The following is a 27,587-nucleotide window of genomic DNA, read 5'->3' as shown; positions in this document are numbered from 1 at the left end:
AGGGACAAAAAAGTAAACTGATGACACAGGTCAAGCAACACTCTTAATATAAAACATTCACTTATTTTCTCTTTATTTTCTAGGCCCCTTACAGGTAAATTTTTTTCTCTTCATTTTCTATTAGTAAAATAGTAATGAATGTTTTATTGAATTGAGAGAACTATATTTATCAATTATTATGCTGATTATATTAAAAAAATTGATTAGCTAAAGAAGTTCTTTAAAGTTTTTCAGATATTTATTACACGATTGTTTGAACGTAATTCTATCTTTCATTCATAACTAATTTAATCTAATAAATTGCCCTTATTTTGACCATCATTGAAGAAAAAAAAAGTGTGCATATTCTATCTATAGAGTAATAATAAAAATCGAGTACATTATTTTAGCTGCCTTGTTTCTTTTTGAGTTGGTAAACAGAAGAGGGAATGTATTTTTCTGTTATCATTATAATTTAATTCCTGATTTAAAAACTTCCTTTTCTTCAATTTACATTCAAAATATCACTGACACTGGTGTACAAAAATACAGTGATGGGGAAGTTATCATATCTTTTTAACTAGTTAATTTAAAGTTAATTATTATTTTATGTTTTAATAACTAGTTGAATTAAAGTTTATTTCAAGTTCTATAAAAATGAACTACTTAAGTTAAAGTTAATTTTGAATTTAATTTAATTAATTACTGAAGTTTAAGTTAATTAACTTTAGAGTAATTTAAGTTGAATTAACTTACCTAACTTTGGTTAAGTTAATGTTAACTTGGATATTAAAAAAATAACTAATTAAGTTAAGTTGAATTGCTAGATTTATCAAGGCTAAATAATAAAGATTATTCTGTCGTTCTATCTGGAATTTTACCCACTTCCAATTGAACGATCAAGAAGCAAATACAGATTCAAACTCCCAACAAAAAAAAACCCAATGCAATCGAAGCTACCGGATAACTACCAGAGGAGGTTATTGTGGAATAGGACACGTTCAAAGATACCTATGCAGATTTTCAATTAAACTTTAACTTAATCAAGTTAAGTTAAAGTTAAGATAATTAAAAAATTTACTACTTAAGTTAAACTTAATTTTGACAAATAATTATTTAACTAATTGAGTTATAGTTAAAATAACGCTGTTTAAATAATTAAATAGTTAAGCTAAACGTTAAGTAACATAACTAATCTATGGTAAGTTAAGCTATATTAACATGCCCAACTCTGTGAAAATAAGTGTAATTAAAAATATATTTGTTGAAATCTCGACGAGGTTTCATGATATCAGGTTCATCTTCTGCGTATTCTTACTAAAACAGTAGATCTATTAAAAGTATGGTAGCTTTATTTTACAAATATGAGCCTGACTCAGAACCAACTATGTAGTTTTCCCTGCCACCGTCAAGGAATTACGTCTCCATCTCACAGCTACCGTGATATCTGGAGGTGGTATTTTGTATATCATAGTAAGTTTAATTAAATTTAAATGTCACAATTTAAAAAAATTTGGATATTTAATAACGATACATAAGAATTAGAATAGGAGGATCGGAATTTAAACCTTATTTTTCCGATTCCAGAATAATCCTGCTATACATATTACTGGGCGGTCCATTGAAATCTGAACACTAACTAATTCAATAATAAGAGAAGGTTGAGTGATTGAAATTAATTTGTATTTCAATTATATTAAAGCATAAGCAGTAAGTTACAATAAAAATCAAATTGGAGTTCTCGACCTTAGGTAAAACCCAATTAAATGATACTTGAACCTGATCTACGAATTACCATTCGCACACTCCAAGTAGTTGGGCGTCTCGAGGACCACTGCCTACGTCGTCAGAAAGTCTTTAACGTTGCACAGGAAGACAATTTCTGTCAAAAAGGCGAAACTGGATCCGGATGAGTTAAATAAAGCAACCAAGCAAATCCATTCAAGTTCATGAGGGCCCATGCAAGAGCTATCAAGAAGTGGGCTGAGAGAGTTTTATGAGGACAGAGGGGTCACTTTTGAACCATCAATCAACGAACCCCTTCTCCTCCGCTTCAAGACTCTTTTCAATGAGTCCAATTGAGTCTTTTGATTTCTTTTCAACTCTTTATTAACACTTTTGGACCTCCCTACAGCCATGACAAGTATTCAAAGGTATGTAATGTCCGTCAGCCAAACACCGAGTCCCTAAATACACATGGGACTCCATGACAGAGGAATACATCCGTATCGGGTGCTACAGCCTCCTGGAAGCCATCATTAGGGCAACTGCATTCATGATTAAGAGAGCTCAGGAACACATCTATTTATACTATTAATTTTGTTGAAATGATATTGTGAATTAATAAATTATAACTTGTTGAAGTTAAAAATTTAAAGTGTTCAGATTTTTATAGACCACTCGGTAGTTATACAAACTTTATAAATGATAAATTAATAGCAATAAAAAGGGAAAATCCTTTGAGAATATTATACTGACTTCAATAAAGTTGAAAAAAATTATAACATGATTAAGTATATAATTATATTTATTAGACACTCAATTAATACCTGTTTCAATATATTTTGCTGTGCACAAGTTATTATATTTTACAAATTCTAACTTGTATAAGCAAATGAAATAAATTGCAACACAAAAAAGAGATGAATAAAAACATACAGTGTTTGTAAATAGAATAGTGTAATAATTGAATATTTCTTAGATGGTTTATCCTATAGACACTGGATTGAAAAAGTAACGGTACTTTTTTCGATCTACGATTTTAGCATTTTGTTTGAGACGTAAAACTAAATTTACTCCATCTCCAACTACTGCCTTTCAATTTTAATATAAATATTCTATATTTCAACAAAAAGACTATTAATCAAAATGATTATATCTAAACTAAAAGCTGATTATTCAATTCATTTTTTTCAAAGGCTTTAGAAGGTAGAAAGTACTTTAATGTTTAAATGTTCATGCAATATTTCATAATAACTATTTAGTCCGACAGTAGATTTATGTCCTTCTACAACTTCATTTAATGCCTTTAATTATTAAATTAAAACGCAACAGTTTATAAAACCGCTAGGACAGAAAGTACTTTTATTTCTTTATGAGTTCATGAGGAATATCTCATTAAAATTAAAGAGAAATAATATCAAATTTGCAGTGACGTCCACATAGATAAAAAGAAAATTATAAAGGAAGAAGCCCCTGATTTATGTATTAATTTCCCAATTCTATATGTTTTTTATTTACCAACACAGTCATCATTATTCTTTTATTCTTGAAAAGAGAACTATTTTTAAAATACTTAAAAATGCGTTAAAAACAAAGAGTAACTCTAACGATGGGTTGAAGATTTATAATTGTAGCTACTTATTGGCTCAGAGTAGAATTGATGATCAAGATAGTAGTAAGTCTTGCATATGTCCTTGTTTATTTCTACCTCCTCCTATTGTCGCAGCAGATTGTAGCTAATCTACTGAAACACTGTGACAACCTAGCTGCTCCCCACCAAAACATTCTTCAAAACAATATTTAGATTATTATTTTTTCCTTTTTTTTACGCACTGGCTATACTTACATATTATTAAGTTGATAACATACTTGTTTTTTGCTTTTATTATTAATACAAAGAAGTAGAAACGAAATTTAAATATAAAAGGCCATACGTAGAAGACATAAATCCCTTTTAAAGCTTTTGGTAAAAAAGGAAAGAAAAAAAAAAGCAAATCCGTTTCCACTTTCTGCACATAACTTCTATTAAAAACTTCAAACAATTTATATAAAAAAGACGAAGAATAGTTCTGACAAAAATACATCCAAAATACTGTAATAAAGAATATCATTAATCGAATCAATTCAAGTAAGTAACATATTCGACACCTTACTTGAACAAAAGCAATGTCTGTTACTTATTACGAAGTTATCAACATTGTACGTATTTCTATTGTTTGTTAATCATTTATATTGTACGTAAATTATCCATGTATCCCCACAGAAGTATATCGAGACAATCTATTCAACGTAATTCCTTCATTTATTAATACATATATATCTCTTTTGTAAGCAATCAGAAGCATACATTTGTGTTCGAGTGTACTCATATAATTTATATATTGTATCAAGGGATTGTATTTTTTTTTTTTTTTTGCAAATTAAAATTCAATCTTGAGCATATAATTTTTCTATATATTTATATACCGGCCTATATCAAGAGGAAATAAATTATAACACTGCAAAAGTACAATTTCTCATATGTAAATTTAGATGCACAAGAACACCGTTGCAAAATGATTTAACTATAATTTGTTGCTTATTGTATTTAATGTGTTCAAAAAATAAAATTAACGTTAGTTTTGTTCCTCATGGATTCTGCGTTCATGGACCACAAAATTAATTATAGCTTTTGATAGCTCCACAAAAGTGAATAATAAAATATTGCTATTATAAAATAATAAGTGGAAATATAGTTGCACTAAGGTATAAAAAAAGAAAATACTTATAGTTTAATCGTTAAAAAAATATGATATTTGAAGATCGCTTACTTTTTGTAATTGCTACCTGAAAATAATTTTTAGTAACGTTCATTTGTTGTTCTGGAGTAATAAATGTACAAGGTGGAACCTTTATTTAACAACCAACACAATTTTTTGTAGATGGATGACCCTTAGACTAATATGATTTTAACAAAACCAACAGAAAAGGAAAAGTCGAATATTTTTTTTTGATTAAATGTAATCGCCTTTTGTCTCAATAACGGCCTACACTCGACCACAGAAACCGGAGGAGGTCTTGATGAATTTCTCCTTTGGAAAATTCCAGAATTGCTCCCGGATACAGGACATCAGCTTGGACTTTGTGTTGTTGGGGGATTTGTGGATGTGTCAATCAACTGTGTCCTACACAATGAAGTCCATGGAGTTGAGGTAAGGTGAGCTTGGAGGGCAAAAACTGGTTGAAGCAAAATAAAAAAAAATATTTGACAAACCAGGTCGACGTTTTCTTTCCAGTGTGGCATAGAACACTGTCTTGTTGCCAGACAAATTACCTCCTAGAGGCAACTTCTTTAATCCAGGGCTTTACATGATCTTCCAGTACCTTGAATGACTCAATATCAATTATTTTTAGTAAATTTGCAATGAAATCATGTTCCCTCAGTGATCAGCACGCTTTGCTATTCATTTATAATAACATCCAAACTCTTTTAGTTGCTTGCTGACTCTCCAGAAGAACCTTTTCAGTTTTAAGTGATATACAATCTCAACATTGAAATTGCAACAAGAACACACAGTGTAGCACTTTTTTTTTATACCGAACGTTTCATTTTTTTAAAAATCTCTTCCACCAGGTTTATATATATATAACTACCAAAAGATCGAGAAAAGTAAAGTATCTTACATAGAAGTTGATATCTTTTTAGTTTCTTCAAGTTTTGATATCCTAGGTGAAGTTATAGAATAGACTATATATATTTATTTAAAAAAGGTTGATTTTGATTGATTTTTGGTCAATTTAGTTTTTAATTTTTATTAAGATATTTCAATGTAATAAGCTGGTCAGGTTGTGTTCAAAAAATTTAATCGTTTCTTATAATTTTTACTAAAATGAAAAATAATAATTTAGATGTAAGGGGATCATTGATTAATTGAACTCATATAAAATTCATTTTTGGCCGGAATATTATTGTAATCTATATTCATGCAACCTATCCAACCTATTATATTTAAATTTCTAAATAGGCCATAAAATTTACATTAATAGAAAAATAAAAATCATTTTTATAAACTTATGGAGGGTAAAAAAAATGTTTAAATACATATTGTTTAAAAAAATATTTCCCTGCAATTAATGATGGCTATTCGCTTTAATAAGGATTCCAATAAGGCACGTTATAATGAGGAAAACATAACAATATATTCGTAATCTTAATAAAGACAGGAATGCATTTATGAATAAAGGAGTCCTCTTGGTAACCCAATACATTTTATACTTGACTGCCTAACTCATTAAGTACGTTTTTCTTTGTAGCTACTGATAAATTGTTCATTTTGCATGGATTAAAAAGGAAGAAAAAGATGAGAATATAAATAGATTGCCTTCACATTTACAAATATACATAATATGTCGGTTGAGTATTTTCTTGTCTAGCCACATGCATAGACCACAAACTTCATTGCCAACTACAACCATAAATTGAATATGGAAATGACATTAAGTTATGTTAAGATATGTACAACATTGTTAGAAAACCATACTCATTATTAAGAGTTATTGTACTTGACATTAAAAACAGGGAATATTAATTAATTATAGAATTTAACTAATACATTTGTGTACTTTTCTTATATAGTAATGAATGCAATGAACACTGAGATATTTTAAGTATAATTAAAATGGGAACAACCTGTTTTTTTCTACAAATAAAGGAAAATATACGTGTGTGGCTTACAACTTTTCCGACCAAACAAAGATACAAGAAATTTTTTATATTTTTTAACATAGTCTCCTTGTAACTCTATACACTTTTACCAGCGATGTTCCATCTCTCTAACCTGGCTAAATAGTACTCAGCCTTTTTCTCTTCAAAATAATTATACGGAAATCTTTACAGTCTACTGTTTGGACTGTATTTTTGTTTCGGTCGTATAATGGTGTGTCCAAGTTTTATCTATAGTCCTTAATCACGGTCAGAGCTCAGCCTCTAAACTCGACCAATAAACTGAAACTTTATTTCGTCCATTTTCACAAAAATACTCAATTCAATAACCTCAAACGACTGTTACATAAAAACTCAGCATACAAAATGAGTGAAACTTTGGTAAGTAATTTTCAACAGATACATATAGCTGTGACAAGCTTTCATTTACGAGTGCTGCTATCTTCACGTTGAGCTTGAACACTTTTCTGACCAACCTTCCATTGGCAAAGATTGAATATGAGTTAAAACCAAATTTAAAAAACAAAAAGAAATCCTCTTTTAAGGTATTGGTAGGGATGGAAATATTGTGGTGAGTGTAGAAACCACGCTTGAGAGAATTTCATAAATTTATGGTAACTTTGAGAAACAACATACTATCTTACAAAGATCAGCATAAACTATATTTTTCCTTTTACTGATGATATATGATCACCAAACTATTATTAATAAGTAGTAATATCCATTCTAATTAGATATTTTTCCATAATTATGTTCAAGTCAGTTTTCTTAAATTCCATGTTGTGCTAAATATATGGCAAGTATTGTAAAGTTAATGTCAAATTATTCAATCTATCTATTTTATTAAACCATTACAAATAAACTCAATTTATGGGTCGTGGTTATATACTTTAATCTAATGTAGGTCTTTCCAGCATTTGAGTTATCATTTAAAAAACATATTATAAACGAAAACTTCCTATTATTATCAAACTTGACATTCATAAACACAAATAATTATATCAATAGCTGTTTTGTTTGGCATTATGCAGGAGCATGAAGAGACTTTAATGATAAAGCAACGTTTAGCTTCATTTCTACAATGCACTAAGAATATTAAGAGAGTTAAGCAGAAGTTTTTTGATCGCTAACGAAAAAAATTTAATGCTATGAATAGTCAGAGATGAAAATCAACCTTTTCTTTCATAACCAACACTTATCTATTAAATGACTGGTTTTAAATACTTTAATAAACAAAAACTCACGTAAAAAGATATCTTTATAATTAAACTGTCTTTAAAAACGAAATAAAGAAATTATCCTAAATATTTGTTAAAATAACTTTGATCATCAATATATTCTTTATTAAGATGTCAACATTCATAATGTCATTAAGCACAATGTTTATCCACCGTTCTCTAAATAATTAAATATGTCATTCAACAAAGAATATTCCAATTCTGGTCTTTCTAAAAGTATTCTATTCAATCCACGGATATTGAATTTAATATTATACATGTACATAAAATAATCGGATTTAAAAAAAAAAAAAACATTTGGGAAAAATGAATTGTTAACTATAAATATCGTCGAACAACAATGCAATTTGAGTTATTATTTGTTATTAGCTAAGACACATTATTATAATTTTTATTTGTTTTTCATGAAATAGAAAATGAACATTTAACTTTATTAATTTAATTATATGACATACTCGTATATATGTTATCACCTCTAATAGATATTCAAGGTTTAAAAAAATATATAGATCTCTTTTTTTAGGAAACACGTACTAGATGAATACTTTTATATAAAATTATTTGAAAAATTTATGTCAAACAAAACTTGAATTTAAAATCTTTAATTGAAATACGTAATAAGTTGTTAGTCTTTAATTTTCTTGCAAGTGTCTAATAGCTGTGAAATAGTCACAATTTAAAGCTGCATTAGCCAAAGTTAGTCGAAGGGGCAAGTCAGCTCAAAAAAGCTTTCGGAATTCAACTCCCTTCTTTTTTCTTTCTATGTACAAGGTATAAATGCTGTGTACAAGTTTTAAACATAAAATGGCATGGATAGTTTTAAATAAAGGATTTACAGTGCCTGGGATTAGAAAAATGCAATAATAGAATATTCAATGGATTAACGACAGATTAACGAGTCTAATTTATGACTTTAAAAAAGAATACAAATTACAAGAATATAATTGTTCTGCGGAACATAATAAAGTTCAAATGCCCAAAGTTGTATTACTCATGAATACATACTAACACTGTTATTTTAATAAATCAGCATGAAAAAAAAAGAAGAAATGTATCAATTAATACGTAGTTGGTAATAGGAATGGCCAATATACAATTTCTGTATACAAGTTATCATTTGTATACACATCGCAAATTGTACACCGGCCTTTAAAGGTAGGGCATGAAATTAAAAGATAAAATCTGTCTCAAAAATCGCATATTCTTCTAAACTTTGCAAACAAATAGCTCAGATCTTAATATCCCATCCACAAGCTTCCTAATACCCCCAATTTTTATCTTATTTTTATTTATTTGTTAACTCTGAAATGTCAATGCAGTACATATAAATATATCAAACTCATTTTTCAATGTTTCATATGAGCTATAAAGAAGGAATATTTTTGGTTTATCTATGTATACATGGATATATATGTATCCAAACTTTCAATATACTTTTAAATTTCTATAATTTAGCCTATTTATTAGTATATTTCAATCTACGAATAGCATATTATGAGTATTCTCTTTTGTATTTTTGTATTTTATATTTAAAAATATACACAATAGCATTTTTGCTAATATAAACTTATATAATATAACAAATAGTAATTGAACTATTAGTTGAATTCAATTAGTTTAATTGATGCTCAATCCGAGAAATATAATTCGGAGATTATATTATTTGAATATATCGTAACTATATATAAGATTTGCAATATCATATATACAATTATGTCTTTTTTCTATTGCAGATTTTCAAGCATTGTTATATTACTGCAAAATATATGTAAATATTTTGACTAAATAATAACATTGACGAATTTATTAGTTTATATGTTTATAAATGTACAATTTTTATTATTAGCTAGTAGTTTGGCAAACAATACATGTTGATTTTTGAGAACATCAGTCCTTTTCATGTTTTTGCCTTATTAATTATACTATATTGGAATGAATTGTTTTTCTTCAGTCGACAATCTCCTACCTTATAAACGTTAAATTCAAATCTAAAAAATAATTCTTAACAAACACTTACTTGATTACTTCACTGGGGTAATATTCCAACCCAAAAGTAAAGTTGATACTTCAGTAATATAACGGGCCGTCAGAAAGTCTGGCTAATAATGAACGTTGGACAATTAATTACACCTAGCAGCTTTAAATAAAATTCTAGAGATTGTTTATATTAAAACTAGTTTATTACTTATTAGAGAACATTATTTATGAATTTGCGCATCTTAGGTCTCAATCACACGCTCCATGCAACACCGGAACGCATTGCACACGTTGACAACGTAGTGTTTCGATATTGATCGCCACTGTTTCTTTATCGATTGCTTTAGGGACTCAATACCGCTGTGACGTTGAATTCAGTTCTTACAATAATATGCTGTAATCAAGGGAATTCAGGTAAGGGTTCTGCACTGACCAGAAGTCCTAAGGCCAGAACTTCATTTTTTTGGGCATCCAATCCTGAACGGTTTTTGCCATATTTGTAGGAGCTCTACCCTGTTGAAAGCAATAATCGGCTTTCTTTGATTGCTTTGTGATCTTGCTAAACTATGCAAGGTTTTTTATTTTATTTTTGCAAAATCATCAAGTTATCCTTGCTAGTTAATCTGTATCCAATAGGGAGCCAAATTGCTTCATTTTTTTACCTTCAGATGAAACAGTACCGAGCATCATTAGTGAGGCCGGATATTTGGTGGTGGACACTTCACGGAGGTTGCAGTTGACTTCTCCAAAACATACGAGCCAATGATTTGCCCTCTTATACAAGGGCTCCCCTGTAAATGTCTTCTCGTCCTAAAAAACAAAATTTTGTTTTTAAGAAACGTCAGGTCATTTTTAAGCTTTTTTCACCCATCCAATCGTAATTAATGTTGTTTTTGAGTAAGCAAGAGCCGTTCAATATTTCGTAAAGACTTGTCACCAACTTTTTTTATGGAATTGGACACCTTGTAGCGCCTCACCGACCGCTTTGTCGTCAAGTACGTCATTGTTATCTTCAGATTTTTCAAAATAGCTTTTTTTGCCGTTACAGGATTTAATTTGATCAGGTCTCCGCTTTTTTGACGATCCCTGATTTATTCACCTTGTTTGACCTTAACCCTGACCATGTAAATGGTGGTTCTGCAGACATTAAGTGTCTTTACAATATGATAAAGAGTGATGAGTGATGAGTTTTTTGATTTTGTAATGATAGTTGTAATTGTCTCCCAATGAAAGAAAAAACGACGCAAACGAAACTTGTATCTTAACCAAGGACTTAATAGAATAGTTTCTGGAAGGTTTCCGGGTCTCATATACCTTAATTAAGAATGGAAGGAAACAAACTTTATTAAGTTTTACCCAAAACGAAGGATTATTTGTTTTGGAACTTCTTTTATTAAGATTACCATGTTTCGACTGACCTTCCTTAAAATGTAGTGTATATGCTTTTTAAATCTAAAATATGAAGCTTTCATTGGATATACAAATCTTTTTTTCGATATGGTCTTTCAAATATATTCTTCTTTTAAAAAAAAATATAACAGAACGGTAATATTTATCAGAATGGTATATAAATATAAATGAAAGATGACTACGCAGATTAAGAATACTTAACTATTGTCAACAAGTTGATGCATGACAAGGTATCAAAACAAATGAAACTAAATCCGCGTTTTTATTACTATTCCCCTCTCAAGACCAAAAATTTATTTACTCAAATGTAATTCGGGTGATACATTAATATTGAAAATAGTGAAATATTCCTTAACCAGAGGAGCTAAAGTCATAAGTACAATTCTCTGGGATTTGGGCTTCTCAGCTTAATCAACTTCTCGAATTATATTGCATCCTTTTTGGAGGACTACAAGTATCATTCCCCTCATGATAAGAAGAAATTGATGGATGCTGAAGATTTGATACTTGACGTTGATCCTTTAACAAGACATTACTTTACGAGTCCACCCTCTTAGAGTGACCTCATTGGTGACTTCTCGTACTAAAAACATTGTCTCTCTACGAGTACCCAAGTCCTCTTCAGGCACAATTAAATTACCTCTCCACATACATTGTATAACTATATGTAATTACAGGCTCAAGGGTTATTCTGTAAAGTCGGCTCAAAAATGTGTAAAGGACCATCCTAAAATTCTAAATATTTGACCTCCGGAATTCTGTTCCTGTTTTTAAAATACAAGTGGCTCTAGGAGTTCAATTGAACGATTTATCGACTAAATCCTTTGTCAACTCAAGTAAAAGAAAAGAAAAAAGATGAGGAATGTTAAACGATTTATATATTCTTGATGCCCATCTGAATATTTTGGTGTATTTCATGATCAATGTGGGAAATGCTATTTGTTAGTATAAAATTTGCTATAATTGCATCTCATCAATTCGGAATCCAAAAAAAAAACCAAAAAAACTTAGGCTCACTTTTTGTAAAATCTTATCAGATTTATTTGTGCTGACGGGTACATATGTTCTATACAGTCATATATATTCATCATTGGGATTGATAAACAATAAGAACACATAATAAAAACATTATTTGATACTTAGACAGTTAATTTCATACCTAATTTGTTCATAAAATAGAAAATTGGGTATATGAAGTATAAGATAAATTAAGAATTTACATAAAAGGAACTGATCAAAGATATGATAGACACAAGATATTACAGACTCTGGGGTGTTTATTAACTTCGGAGAAGTAAAGGAGGGTTAGTTATGAAGAAAACAATGTTTTTATTGATCATATGGATGTTTATCAAAAGAGAATTAGTTACATCCCTTAAAGCAAACTGTTTTTATGAGATAACATGAAAAAAAAAACAATATTTTTTTCTATATTATGTTATTAAAGTTATCAAGTATGAGAAATTGTTGTGATGAAGTTTTATACGTGATAAACCTTTAAGGTAAGATGTTATCTTAAATCATTTTTAGGTTAAAAAGAAAGAAAGAAATGGGAGAGATATCAACTTGGCAAGTTGTATAATTATGAAACGATTATCTTCTTTTTCTTTCTGGGGATTTTTGAAAGTAAATCTCGACAAGGTTATTTTTTTGGTAGAGATAATGAAAGCTCTTTTAAGCATTTATTTCTTAAAGGAAAAAGAGACACAAAAAAGTATTTACTTATTCTTGGGGAGTGATAATACCAATATTTCCAGGACTATCAAAATTTCCAAATTCTTTCAAATGCACACTTTTTGGGTTGTGATAGTCCAAAATGAAATAAAATGACATATTATTATTATTTTTTATTAATGTTTTTGAACATTTAATTTGATGTTAATTATTGGAACTTTTATAAACAAAAAATAAGAAAAAATGTAACTCCGGCAAGTAAGTATCTCATCGTAAGTTAGCCTATATTTTGAGTATACTTTTAAGTAGAACGTCGGACAAGAAGTATAAAATGTTAATAGCCCGGGTTAAGAAGTAAATAACCTCGGGACGACGGGCTACTGATTATGTGAGTACTGTTTTTGTACCAGTTCCAATACCGATATAAATATTAAAATTTTGGTACTTTTCGATAATTTTACGAATTCAAATTTAGAAAAAAGTTGTCTCTAAGGGCAATTGACATGCAATTAATGAGCCTTTGCAGAAAATTCTGTTTTGAGTAAATACTAAAAATAAAATTAATTTTTCATTTTTTATGTGTAAGGACAATTTGGTTTGAGACTGGGCGCAGGGGGGTTAAACAATTTGAGAGGGTACGTTAATGCACGACCCTCTTTTTAGTATTTCGTGGTATTGCAAATTCCGATTTTGGTCCAGTAAATGAACCTTTAAAATCTCCAGCACCGCTTCTGTAACAGTATACCAAGCAGCATTACTCAACAAAATGGCTTGATACCAAAATAGACTGAATTTAGTAGAGTCTGAATCCTTGATAATGATATCTTCTAAGTTTATTTCAATCAGAGGTCAAATATTCTTTTGTATTTTTTATATTTTTAAGATTCATAGCTTTTTTTAAGCAATTCATCTTGAAAATAGAGTTTAATGTCTTGAATATATTTCAAAGCCTAATATTCGAAATTTCCAAGACTATTTTACAATTTATTTAACATTCTAAGATATTTAAAAGCTCATAACTAAAAAAAAATCAAAAAAATCATGGTCATCCTGACAATTTGGGATGAAAGCAGCTCAGTTGGCATGCCTTTTTATTAAATTAGGTGCCAGCAGCTATTAAATGAAAGAAATACATACTAACCCCACTCCGTATCTAGCAATGATATAGACAGAAATTACAACGATGTAAATCATTAATTCTATTCCAAATTTAACAAGAACTTCCCGCTTTTTCCATTGAAATATGATATTAATTCAATAATTAATGAGGATTAACTAATTGAAATGAATGCTAATTTTGATATATTAAAGCAAAGCCTGAACTTTCTGGCTTACGTACAAGTCGATAAAATTACATTTGAACGTGATCGACCAATTCCCATTTGCGCAATCCAAGCAGTTGGGCTTCTCCATGACCGCTCTCTCCACCGTCAGCAATTCATCAACGTTACAGGGATAGCAGGGCTATATCAAATGCCCCTAGAAACTAGAACCTGAGGAGCTACAGAAATCAGCACACGCCAATAATCATCTCATGTCCATGAGAGCCCCTGCAAGAGATATAATGGTTTCCCACCAGACTGTCCAGAGGGCTATTAATAAAGTGGATGGGAAAAACTTTCTAAGGGTGGAGAGGCACCTTTTGACACAATCAATGATAGAAAAAACATTACCTTCCTTGCGATACTCTTTTGAATGAGTTTTGAACAAGACTATCGAATTTTTTTTGGATCCCCTACCACCCTTATCCCGATCCCCTCGACTACACTTTTTGACTTTATGTCGAGGGGAAGGCCTTCAGTGTCGGTCATCCAATTACCAATTTCCTTAAATGCCACTATCAACCAGCAATTGGACACCATGGCAGATGACTACATCTGCAGTGGGTGCCAGGCCTTCTGACACCGCCTGGGAGCCAACCTTACCGCTAAGGACGTCTATATTAATGATTTAATAGCAAAGACACAAATCTATTTATAGTATTAATTTTGTTAAAATTTAATTGTTAATTAATAAATTATATCTTGTTGAAGTTTAAAATTCAAAGTGCTCAAATTTTAAAAGACCAATTGGTACACAAATAACTCAACAACATTTACTAGTGGTTACTATTTACTTGTTTTTCTCTCGTTAAGAAAAATGATGACAGCTTTGAAAAAAAAAAAAAAGACAAAACAAAAAGATGGGTATGTTAATATTTTTTCATTTTTTAACCTGTGAATCAATCAATAAATAGTAAAACTAAAGATAAGAAAAGTTCTGAATTGGAGATATGATTTCTGGAATCTTATGTGTTTAATTAATTGAAAAGTGTCTAATTGTAATTAAGAGTAGATCGTATTAAATTTATTAATTAATTAAATATTAATCATAATATTACATAATACAATTAGGGAGTTGACTTTTTTTTAATGTTTAAAAGCATTATTTTGTTTAACATGAACTACATTATTATTTTAATCCAAAGTTCTGAATTCTCAATCATTTTTTACTCCTTAGTTTGTATTTAAATAATGTTATTTTGTATTTTTGTGAATATTTTTATTTTTTCAGAAATTTTAATTGTTTTTCCTTCTGTTAAAAATTCGACTTTATAGTGATTCATCCCATCAGAACGATGTTATTCTTTGCATTCAACCTCAATAATTTCCAGGAAGTATAGGTCTATCAAAAATCTGGGATAGGTTTGTTTTAAAATGTAATTTATAAAAATATTATTTATGACTATTTTGTTGATCAATAAATTTTCTCGAATAAATGGCTAGTGTTTTATTTCCTGAAAATATTGTGTTAGCAAAGCAGGAACTACATTGACTTTTTCTAGATTTTGATCCCTTGTATCCTCCTTTTAGATCTACATCGTAAATAAAGAAAACAATCTCTTGTTAAAAAATATTGAGTAGAAAGTAGGAAATATATTTGTATAGTTTATTTATTTGGAACTGTAATGTACGTTACAAAATATATTAACAATAGCATGTGGGTAAAATTGTCTGTATTTTCTTGTTGTATTATTTGAACTACTCGTTGTTTACAAGGAAACTTATAAGAGGTATTTATATGTAGATAAATATCATTTTTTTTTTTGAACAAATAAATGAAAACCTCAGGCAAGTTTATATATGGAACATATGTTTGTTTATAACCATAAACTGAATGGTAAATACAATTTATGCATTCATCAATGTTTCTCAAGGTATTAGTGCATGAATTTTCACATATATTATCTTGCATTTATTTTAGTATTAGGAATGCATTTTAACTACAGCAAGGATGCCCAACCTTTCAATATAATTGGCCACATTGCCACTTGAAATATTTTAATGGGCCGCAAAACCTATTAAATTAAATTTCTTCAAGAATGTTAGAGTCTTAGAAAATAAAAGTGGACATAAAATATTTCTCAATGTTTGTACGAATAGAAGTCATCATTGCCGCTAAGGGCGGGTACATTAATGATTAAGAGAGCTCAGGCAAACATGTATTTATAATAGTAATTTTGTTGAAATTCATTGTAAACTTATAAAAATGATAACTTGTTGAAGTTTAAAAAGTAAAGTCTACAGATTCTAATGAACCATTCGGTATTTAAGCCTCACGTCATCATATTTTCCCTCTCTCTATATTGCAATTACATTTGAAAATCAGTCAATAATGTACAAGACTCCATTCTACATTTTTTTGAACAACCATTAATTTATTCTGACACTCAAATAAAAACAATATATCAACAGTCAAAGTATCAAAAATACATTAAACTTTATAAATCAGATAAATTATTCACGAACAATAATAGGACTTATGTTTAACAAAAAACCATAGTTTTTTTTCTATATCATTAATTTTCATTCACAAAATGAAATCGGCCAAATCTATAAAATTGTTTAAAATTAGACAAAGTAAGCTAAAAAAATGGAGTTTTCGAAAGTTATTAAAAATTGCATAAAAGATTCAACGGATATTTATGAGTAATTAAAAAATGGGGGAGAATTCCCTTCAATATAAAATGTAAGACGGTTCAAAAGTATATTGCGTTCATTTATTTCACAATTGTTTTGTTTAGAACCACAAAAAGATGAGTCTTTTTTAATCTATATGAATATATTATTGTATTTGTAAGACTCTTTGGTATTATCACCTCAACTTTTAATTCATTGGCGTGATGAACCAATCCAACGCCTTGAAACTTACAACAAATCTATCGGCATTAATACTCTTCACAATAGATAAGGAGGTCTAACTCCATCGTAACAATAAAATAAGTCAACTGAATATTCCAAAGCTTTCTTACAGAAAGCTAACATTTACAGTTATTTTATTCGACTTGTCGGTATATATACAGGATTTTGACAACCTGTATTGAAACCACATCTTTTTTAACAAGACGTTAAAGCGTTTGCTTGAATTATTTTATAGTTTATTTCTTTCCTTGCATATAAAAGTTCATCCAAGGCTTTGCTATGAAAAAGTGTTAGTTATATTTGTTTTTTTTCGATCATGATTTTTTTCCTTTCCACCGAGCCAGTTCCTATCAAAAAGGTTATTGACGGGACTTGTTGTAAGATATTAGCTGTAACTATACTTTAGTTCTATGACAACAGCAATCTGGCCTAGTTTACGTTTTGATGCAAGTATACAAAAAATAATCCATTATAATTGCCATTCCTATAATTATCCATTATACTCTATTTTACAAATTTTGAGAGTCATTTTTTACAATGTTCTGATAAGCAATGTTATAGAACACATAATAAGCTGTCGATTGCTATGACAAAAATAGTCCTAGTGGTCACCATGAGTACACAGTAAGAGAAGAATATTTATAAATCTGCGTGGAATTTTCCCAAAAGGCGATATGGGAGTGGACTGGGACCACAAGAAAGACGATATACAATGTCTTCATACGATCGAAGGTCTGGGAAGACTTCAAACACTCTCCGGGATCAGGCAGGAAACCCTCCATGTTCGTCAACCGCCTGAAGTTGCCCTTCAAGAAAACACCGAATTCTTAAATTGCTGACATGTCCAGAAAGATGAACAAGTATGCCTCAGTGGTATCTAGGGCTCTAAAAAAGGGAGGAGAAAAGTCTTTTGTGGAGTATTCCGCGCCCTCTGTTGTCAAATCAGTTTGAGTTTTAAAACCGGTAAATAATAACGGTTATCCCGGTGAAATAGGTGTCATGTTGTTTCTTTTTCTTCTTTGTTATAGTAGCAATGGGTATCATTACTTAAAATAAAAAAAACTGCCCCTTCTATTGTCTCAGTATTATTCATTTCTATATTATGTGATATTTTGTATACATAAGTATGAAACAAACATTCGTTTGTACCATATTGTTTTCACTCATTGGTTTGCTATGACTACGATTATTTAATGGATATCTATAGCCCATTATTATCTTGTCTCTAAATCCCTTTTTTGCTGCAACGTCTTGTCAAAAAACTGATATATTTGTAACAAAAAATGAAAAAAAAAAAAAAAAATGTTTATCCGTATACAATTTATTTTTTAACCCATACATAAAATCTACCACAACATAAAATGTTAGGAAAATAAAAGTTTATGTTCATCCATTTATATGCTACGTTTGTACATACGCATGTTTTGTTTGCCCTTACGAAAACAAGAGTATAAACATTAGGTAGTTATTTACACATCACCTTTTCTTTCATTGAGGATAGGAAACTGTACACGCAGCTAGTTTTTTTTTTTTATCAGTATCTTTCAAGTATAGTCTAATGATGACTACTCGACTCTCTACAAAAAAAAAAAAGAAACCTTTTGAAGAGCTTTGTTTAGAAAGGAAGACGGCTCAGTTTTTCATTTGTTTATGCGAACAATTTTAAATAATAATTGGTTTTTCTTTTTTCAAAGGATTATTTTCTTTCAAAATTAAAAAAAAAAGAAAAAGATGGACGACAATAAGAAGTGAGAAAGACTTGCATTGATATATTAAAAATCCCTATAATATCTCAACTATAAACTATCGATTGATCAATGGCTCTCTAGCAATGAATGGCGTGATTAAAAACACAGACAGAGAGAAAAGATGCTATTCATCATATTCAGAGGTGTATATATTTGAAGAAAGCCAGATTATTAAAACATAATAGCAAATCATTTAATAACTTTTTATGATAGACAAAACATATTATACTGGCTATCTTTATGTAAAAATCTATAAAATATTTGAACAATCCATTCCTCACCTTGGATCACATTTCATTATTAAATTCTACGAAAATTTCATTCGGTTAATGTTGAAACTTTAAATTTTTATAATCGAAATAAATTTTAATAAGAAATTATAATACATCCTATCAGTCATAGGATTAAATTTTGTTGGTGCTTCCTTAAAAAAGACTATATCCTTAATTTCAGACAATTGACTTTATTCAAGGAAGAATCAATTGATAAACAGTGGAATCAAGAAATTTTTTATATTTTTTGTTTTGGGCGATAAAATTTAGGGATCTCAAAAAAAAAAAATTAACTTGTCGGAATAAAATCTCTAAAAAAACTATAGAAAGGCAGTTGATTGTAAAATGGCAAATGTTTGTACATGTATTAAAAGTCCTTCCTCTAATAACATGTACTTTACATGTGATCCAAATTTCAATAAATTGACCGAATGTGGGAAGATTACAACTCTTAATAATTGTAAAGAAAATATGAGACTTGTCAAAAAAAAAATAAAAAAAATACAGAAAGATTAAATATCCACTTATAAATGCTACTTTAACATACACAATCGTTGCAAAAACCCCTCTGCTTGAGCTGCACATTTTAATGGGTGTTGTCGACAAGGTTTCGCTCAGGACCACATCTGGCCCAGCTTTCAAGATTGTTAAAGGTCAAGTAGTATTATTTGTATAAAGTGGAGGGCTTGATGGAAACCAATATAAGAAACTCATAATAAAATGAATAAACTTGAGCGGTATGTAAAAAAAAAAAAAAAAAAAGATTGAATGCTGTTCATTTTATTACTAAATGACGCTGTTATGTAGCTGTTAAAACCAAAAAATTAGATACATTGTTTTATATAAAGAATTACAGGTTTTCTATTAGATAGATACAATAACTGAATAATTTTTGATGGTCTGTATCTAATAGTATAAATTTATAAATAAGTTGGTTGAAAATAATACTTTTTGAGCAAAAAAAAAAAAAAAATGCAGTTGCTTTGACTACATTGAAACTCCAAAATTAAGTATTGGAGGTAAAGCTTAAAGCGAAATCGAGCAAAATTCTTTAATTTTATAATGTAAATTTTTAGCTTATAGTATGATACATCATAAGTTACTAATTATTGCTCCAAACACTAGAGTTTCTATAATTCTATATTTTTTTATCTTTTGAAACTTTTCATCATAATCAAAAAGTTTTTTTATGTGTCTATAAATTGTTGTTTTATCGAATTTCATTGTTATGAATATTTTATTTTATTTATTAATACATGTGTGAGTTTTGTAATTTGTTTAACAAAAATAATGGGGATTAAATACATTTATTTATTTTATTCGATAAAGGAACATATGACTTGAACAAGAAACATATATTTTATCAGAAAATTGTATTTTATTGTAATACAATTGAGAATATTAACAAAAATCTCAACTCTTGGCTTTCTGAATGATATTTTATATATTTCTATAATAAATGTTTAACAGACTGTTGTGCTCTATAGAAAGAAATCCAATCAAGATAAACTCAACGTGAACTGACGTCTTTTAATAGATAGAAAATAGGAATTACGGGTCTGATAAAAAAATGTCAGATCATAGTCCCCCCAAAAAAAAAAAAGAGAAAAAAAATCGAACAACGGAAAATCAGAGACACGTGACAAGTTATATATTTACACAAAACACACTATATCAATGATCTTTAACAAATGGAAATGTATTGATATTATGTAGATGATTAACTTCGAAAGAAATAAGAAATAAATTTCCAACTTTTTTTTTTTAATGTTTGCCATAAAATTAGCACAAGTGGAGAAGTGAAAACGGCTTCCAAAATTTTCTAATTTTTGAGTCCTCACCCTGTATATATTTTACAACCTTGTAGAATTTTGATTTACCTATCTGTTACTTCCTTACAAATCCTTGGTGTAAATTGATAATTCAGTAATATATAAAGAATTGTGAAGGATTGAATAATTAGAGTACATGGAGATGCCCTCAATTTCAAAGTTATCACAATACCAAGCATCCTTCATTACTCAAACATTCATTTTACACTTTATTTTATTATAAAAGATGAATAAATAGATTTTAATTGAATCTTTGCTTTTTTCGACAATGTCCTAATATTGAGCAAATTAAATAAAATACTGCTGACCTTTTGAATAGTACATAATAAAAACACAAAAACATACGATAAATGAACTTATTGAAATAATGTTTGTAGAAAGGTCAAACTTTCTTTCTATATATAACACTAATCTCATTCAACAGTCCTGTACAAAAAACAAATGTTTTGAATAAATAAGCTGAGAAATACATAGAATCCATGTGCGACGTTTGTTTAACAATTTTTCAGTAAATGAAGTTAATATTCTTAGACTTTTGTAAACAAGAAAATTTACCATCTCTTCCAATGTTTGAGTCAGACAAAGCAATTCTATGAATGAGGTTAGAAACTGTTTATTAACCCTTATTTATTTTTTTACTAATAATTTTCTAATTTAATACAACTGCATAACATACAATATTTACGGGCTTCTTTTATGATAAAAATAAGTTGTAAATGAAACATTAAAAGTAAGAAAAAAACTTATATTTCCACTTTACAAAAGTTAGATGAAGTAACCCTTCGTTCTTCTTACAATTGAAGCTTGTCTAATTTCAGAGAAAATCCTTTGGAACATACAGACTCTTTGTTTGGAATAATTTTTCCCACATGTATTCAATTGATTTTGTTAGTATTAGCCTACCATATTTGAAATATTCTTGCAGTTACTGAATAAAAATCAAAAAGAGTGTATATAAGATGTGTATGACTTGCAACTAGCCCTTGAAAAAAGAAGTCAAGTTCTGATCGTAGAGTTGAAACAAAAGAGAATGGTAAAAAAATGAAAATATTTGGAATGGATGATTATGATCCTAGGGATGAGTATTTTCCGAATGGAATTCGTGATAAGCACAGAAATCCCATTGCGAAGAATCGAAAAATGATTTTTTAACTTAAATTTCGATTATTCTTCAATTTTTCTTCCAAGCTATTAAAAGTTTAAAATTTTTTGTCAATTGTTATTGTGGTTATTGTAAAACAATTAAACTCTTGAAGAAAAAGAATGATCACAAAAAGGCTATATTATACAAAACTACGTATCCATTAAAAATGAAGGCTGATACACCGTTTAAAATTTGTAAGATTTCTTGATAGATGAACCAAGAGTTTATGGAATGAAAATTCTATCTATTTGGAAGTGCCATAACTATTTAGTCGAGATTCTGGGTCTTCCAAGTTTTACTCCAGTAGACTCTAAAGCCAGTCCAAGTGATATCTTTTAATTTATTTCCGATCTCCTTGCGTTTGGATGTCATCCGAAGGCTCAAGTCTTCCCATCAATTTAATTTATTTCACGAAAAAGTGTGGAAATGTGTAATGGTTTCCCATATTACTCTGCCATTTCTGGATAAAATTAGAAACTTTGAATGTATCATTTGGGTGCTAACAATCAGTTCAACAATTTTGGTTTTTTAAACTTTAAAACGGTGGTGATAAATATCTTAAAATTTAAGGACGAATAATGATCAGAAGACTTTTATAGAACGCTTCCCTTATACAATTTATAAAACATTGAAAAAATCCATAGATGTACATGAAACCACTCATTTGCTCATTTGTAACTATGCATACGTTTCAAATTAGGTTGATACTCCATAACTTGTAGTTTTAAGTATCTTCAGTGAACATAGTAATTCCAAAAAATTTCTAGTATCATAAAGTTATGCTATTGCAAAAAGAACCTAGCAAATGAAACGTTTGTAAAAAAATGCATAAAATAAAAGTTAATACCTTTTTATGGTTTGTAATGCAGTTAAAGGAGGAATAAGAAGGGGGGGGGGACGCCAAAAAAAAATGCAAATATAAAATCTAACCGTATAATTTGATCAAATATCCAATGTATAATATGATTTGTCATGTATAGAATGTGCTTACAAAGTGATTATAATCTTGAGAGTAATTATTCTAGAGTTTTACGTATATGCTAATGAACCAGGACCATCAAATTACGCCATTTTTTAGTTCATTGAGCCTAAACCAATTCAAAATAATAAGTACTTAGAAAAGTTCAACACTACACGTATTCTTATATATAGGAAGCATATGTATTAACTAAGTAAGAAAAAGTACAAAAAAAAAAAAAGAATTGTAGTAGGGGTCACCTATTTGTAGTACGTGTAAGAACGAGTAAAATAAACCAATATATCTTACACTAATGAGTTTGATATTCTATTTATTTATGTTCATTTTTCGACCTTTTATAGTAATTATTTTTAAACATGCAGTACTTTAAAGTCCTCCCGTCTTAATAATAAAAAGGTTTAATTAATAAAGAAAAACGAAGGGAGGAAGACAATATTTAGTGATGGAGCTGGTTTGCTAAAGAATCTTGAGTAGAAGTCGCATAAATAATCATTGTACAACAGTTTATTACTTCTTTCATAAAGAATCAATTGATTACAGTTTTTTCTTTTTCCAATTAGTAGATAGAGTTGGAGCAATTAGACATAATTTCAATACAATCTGACCTGGGAAAATGAAATCAATATATGTACAGAGTAAGGGACCGGAAATTTTAGTAGCATGATTAAGTTACAATATACAGGATTTTTATGGAATCATGAAAATACAACTCAAAACACGACACGTCGGCAAAAAGATATGCAGCTCTTGACAATGAACACCGTATGCTTGGCGTACCACGTTGTCATGAGGACCGCTCAGAGCTTATCCAAATTTGGATTAAAGAAGTGGTAGAATTTTTCTGCAAGACACCCCAAACTGTAAAGTTCACGGTGTTGAAGTCCGCACTGGAGGAGTGCCAGATGGAAAGGGGCTAGAAGTTAGATATTTTTGCTTCAGAAGTTTTAGTTTTTCCGGGATGCGTGGGCCTGATGTTATAGACAGTCCAGATAAATATAACAACGGTTTTCTAGAGATTGACATAAGCGTGGAGGAGATCCCAAACGCGGTGCCTGTTTTGTTGATTATTCGAAATGTTTGCAATTACAGACAGGGGATAAAAATAAAATTTGATTTTGTTGGGTTCAACTGTCGTTCGGTTGCGTAGTAAACTTCATTATTACAAATAACAGGAAAATAAAAGCATTTTCCATTTTGGGACCCACTCTGCACTTAGAGTATGAATGCTTTCTTCTCTAGGAGTGAGTGGGTATCGAACCTAGACAAATTGATTTCAGGGGAATAATTTTTCTAATGCGCATTGTACAATGAGCTCTCAAGTGACATACGATATCATGTCACAATATAACACAAATATAACCTTTGAAAAAGTATAATCCTAGAAAATAATAGAAACTTTTTGAGAGTCTCACACATTTGTACTCTATCAATCATGACAGTATAAATGTCTAATTTAGATTAACAATGTATCAAATGAGAGTCTCCACACTCCCCTCATAAAGGCCTAAAAATAAGCTACAGGCGTTGTTTAATCTTTTATCTAAACTCAAAAATGATTTTGTTTTAATATATTACTCTTTTTTTTGCAATCAACTTTAATATATTTTAACACTTCTAAATGATATTTGAACACAACGAAAAAAATAACTTAAAAACACACAATTGAACGCCGTTTCTTAAAAAAACAACTATATAATTATAAATTAAATAGAATGATAATTTTATTCTTCATTTGTAGGAATTCATCTTCAAACTTTAGACCTCAGACGTTGATTTAAACTATGAAAATACATTACTGATGAAGTTTTATTTACAAATTTTTAAAAAAAAAAAACCCCGATAATTTCGCTTAAATTTAAGTTTTAAATGATTTTTATTTTTTATAATCTTTCAACAATCAAATTAAGTAAATATATTGTAGTAAATTGCTTTCTGGAAAGCATATTTTATCTTTTTTATGTATGTACTGTTTTTTGTTCAGAATATAGTTTTGTACTCCTATTCCTCAAGGAAATTAAAAAAGGATTTCCATTTTTTTTTGTGTAAAAAATATTATTTGCATAACTGATTTGAAATTTGTTGACACAAATTATATTCCTCATAAAAAACATATGACAAAAAAGCTATATTTTATATAGTGTATACTAAGAAAGTTTGAATATTTATAACTAAAGCGTAACTTTTGTACATTCAGTATTTAGTCAATTATTTAGTGTTGAAGAAACACACAAAAAACAGAATATAGGAAAAACTAAATTTCTATGGAATAAAGAAAATACAACTCGAAATCAATTTGTGAAATGTTGTAAAACTATATTATTTATTATCTTCCTTCACAGGGAATAATAGCCTAAATACTCTGTAGAACCGATTTACATTTCTTGAAGGCTGTGTACATCAACCCTGCCATGATAGAAGTTCGGAGCTGGAAGTTTGGAGCGAATCCAAATTTGGATTAGAGGTGCATAAGACCTTCTCCTCATTGACACAACAAATTGCAAAGTCCAGGGGGCTGAAGTCAGGTCTGGAGGAGGGCCAATTCAAAAGTTAGCCATATTTTTGTTGGATAAGGTTTGTTCCTTTTATGTTGTTGCTTTAATATTTTTACACTTAGAGACACAGGAAATATTTGTTTGGTTATTTTTGTCTCAACGGTCGTTTTGATGACTACTGACACCTCATAATTAAAAATAATGACAATAAAGATGTCAATAAAGGCTACTACAAGTGTTGGCTTACTTTTCTGTATATCCAAGGAAATCAAGATACTTTTTGATTATGAGTTTTCCCTCAGTAGATCACAAGGAGTTGCATTGATTAAGTAAAGGTAGACATTTTACTTACAAATGTAAATTGTGCCATTTTACGTATGTAAGGCAAAATAACAAACAAAAAAAACAAACATTAATGCTTAAAATTTGAAGAATATTTTAAAGAAGAGCTTCTATGCTATCATGACGTTTCATTTTATTAGTTCCAAGAAAGCTATAAAAGGAGGAAATATCGGGCCAATCTTTATTATTTTTTTATATTATATAAAAAATAAAAAAAACACAATTAAGGTTCGCAAAAACGACTACAAATCTCTTATACTAAAAAATTCTCATAATTTACACCTCTGATTATATTTAAATTTTTTTTTATCTGAGACGTCTTTTTTTAGTTGTGACATTAATTGTGTTGTTATTTTATAAATCAATTTTCATTTTTCTTTAATTCTAGAAGAGAGAATATTTAAATATAATGTAATATTAAAGCGTGAAAGACAAGAGGTAACATTGAGGATGTAAGTCCTTTATGGACTCGGAGTAGAATTCAGGATCATCATCGTTGTAATTTTTTCCTTTATCATTGCTAGATAAGGAGTGGGATTTTGTTATTTCCTTAATCTCGAAGCTGCTCGTATCTAAACTAATGAAATGCCTTGACAGCATAGCTGTTCTTCTCAAAAATATTTTGCAAATTGTCTATATTCTCACATTATTCTTCAGTTTCTTTCAAACCTACGAACATTGTCTTCAACAGAATAATGTCCTACAAGTCCACTAAGCTACGTCACTCCATAATTTTATTGATGTTAAAATAAAAATGTAAAAATGCGTTTTAAATTAACATAATATATCCAAATTTTGTTATTTTTGTAATAGTTTTATTTTCTACCCTCCTCAGATAATTTAATAGGTCCTCGAAGTTATCACCAAAAATGATCTTTAATTTGATAGGAGTTGACAATCTAAAATGTTCAAAGAACCGTTTCCCTTTAAAAACGTATACTAAATCAAAAGTAAAATATTATCAGCCAATACTTTTCATTTATTTATGAAAGTTTTTAAAACTTAAATTAGAGATTACTTCATAAAAAAATAAATATAGCCCTCATCAATAACAAATTAACTTGTGATAATTTGTATCCAAAGTAAGTTTGTAAATCTTACTTTTCTATTGATAAACTATATTAATAAATCACTCGAACGCACAGAAAGTTGCAATTAATAATCGTAAAAATCATTGATCAGTGAAAGCAAAAAAGAAAATATAAAAACTAAACAAAGTCTTCAGACTAATATTCCTACGTATCTTAATTCATCTCAAAAATCAAAGTTTTGATTCTATAATGAATCAAAATAAGTCACTTAAAAAGCTATGCTTATATTTTAATTCAATAAGTTGATACTAATTCATTTGACTGATTTTTGTGTGAGATTGTTTTCGTATTAGTTCAGCCCATATAAAGTATTAAGGATTCAGCAGAGGAACACACATGAACTGCAAGTTTCCTACTTCAAATTTCTGAAATTATTTTTTGCTTCTTAAGTTATTATTTCTTCCCTCTTTCTCCCTCTCCCCTCTTCAAAAAAAAAAGAGAAAAAGTTCTTGACGTTTAATATCTTTGACCGACTGCCAACATCTAACTTTTTTCTTTATGTTTATGGTTATAGTCATGAACAAAAAAAAAAAAACTAAAACAACTTTACACTCTTTGGTAAATAAAAAAAGCTAATTTATTATGATATTGAATATAACAATTTTATTTTAAGAGATCTCTAGTACTAAGTTGCTTTCATATATATTTTTCTCAAGCTGAAATTTGTAGTTTAAGAGCTCATTTAAATATTGTTGGACAATATAACTATATAAATAAATTGTTTCATATTCTTTGTACTTTATGATATATCAAAAAGTTGATTCATACGAATCAGTTATGATTAGTTACTTATAACAAAGATAA

The 27,587-nt window shown here is 29.0% G+C and overlaps 1 protein-coding gene and 1 pseudogene across 1 annotated transcript in view; one reads left to right on the top strand and one right to left on the bottom strand.

Moving 5' to 3' along the window:
- LOC121129144 (limbic system-associated membrane protein) overlaps positions 1-27,587 on the bottom strand; it is a 359,843-nt gene that overhangs the window by 207,853 nt on the left and 124,403 nt on the right. The window lies entirely within an intron of this gene.
- LOC121129492 (transcription initiation factor TFIID subunit 9-like) lies at positions 6,770-11,887 on the top strand (annotated as a pseudogene).

The sequence above is a fragment of the Lepeophtheirus salmonis genome, chromosome 14 (genome assembly GCF_016086655.4).
Source record: "Lepeophtheirus salmonis chromosome 14, UVic_Lsal_1.4, whole genome shotgun sequence".
NCBI lineage: Eukaryota > Metazoa > Arthropoda > Copepoda > Siphonostomatoida > Caligidae > Lepeophtheirus > Lepeophtheirus salmonis.
The sequence above is the reverse complement of the archived record's forward strand: the minus strand, read 5'-3'. Positions and strand labels throughout refer to the sequence as shown.